We start from the raw sequence: 1210 nt of genomic DNA, 5'->3' as shown, positions 1-1210 counted from the left end.
TCAATACAAATGTTTCCATTCAGGAACTCTCTGTGCAGCTGTGCTGCCTGCAGACTTTTAAAATCTCCAAGCCTAGGAAAAAAAACACATCTATTTTTAAAGGACCACGCACTCTTCCCCCTTATCAAATTACAAACATCAAAAATTCTAACATCCTGCCTTCTAATCCATCAAGAGCGTACTCAACTTTGCAACACCTCCCCCTTAGGAAAAAAATGAACCATCATAATGAAAAATGGTTTCATTTTTCGTCTCTTTTTTTCTAAACCTTAACACCACTATTACTCCATCCATAGGTCATTAATCTTGTGTTACGCTTTTCATACTAATTCTATATACATATGTAACATTGAACACTAACATTTCTATCTTATATAGACATTTTTCTTTTAAACCCACGATAACGCTTCCACAATAACATTTTCATGACCCATAACTTGTACAATATGCAAATTAAATGCTTGTAACATAAGGCTAAACAAAATAGGCTACTGTTCTGGTCCTTAAATCTCACCAAAAATGTCAAAGTGTTGTGGTCAGTGTACATGACTATCTCCAAGACATTGTTTGCAATGTAAACATTAAAATGTTGTAATGCCAGCACCAAACTCAATAACTCTTTTTAAACGGTTAAGTATTTTCTCTGGTGGATATTGAGTTTCTTTGAAAAATAACCGATTGGCCTTTCAATTCCACAATCATCCTCCTGTAACAACACAGCTCCAACCCTTACATTGTTTGTGTCGATGGTGACTTTAAAGGCTTTCAAGAAATTTGGTGTGGCTAAAACTGGTGTAGTAGCTAACACGGCTTTTAAATTCTCAAATGCCTCCTGGCATTGTTCTGTCCACTGAAATTTCATGTTCTTCTTTAACAAATTCCTCAGCGGTACCACCATGCTACTAAAGTTTGGTGGAAATTTCCTGTAGAATCCGCTCAGTCCCAAAAGCGTAGCACTTCCTTCTTCGAGGATAGTCTTGGATATTCCTCATTGGCCTTCGTCTTCACATTCCTTGGTGTCATCCATCCATGTCCGATGTTGTGCCATAAGAACGTTACTTCTGCCTTCATGAATTCAGTTTTTGCTAAGTTTATGAGCAGTTTTGCCTTCCCTGGTCTTTCAAAGAGGTCTGCCAAATGCACCATGTGATCTTTCCACGAATGGCTAAAGGTCACTAATTCACCTATATAGATGGCACAATTAGTCAAT

Source organism: Rhincodon typus, chromosome 26 (genome assembly GCF_021869965.1).
Source record: "Rhincodon typus isolate 14 chromosome 26, sRhiTyp1.1, whole genome shotgun sequence".
In the NCBI taxonomy this organism is placed as follows: Eukaryota; Metazoa; Chordata; class Chondrichthyes; order Orectolobiformes; family Rhincodontidae; genus Rhincodon; species Rhincodon typus.
This window is presented reverse-complemented; position numbering follows the sequence as displayed.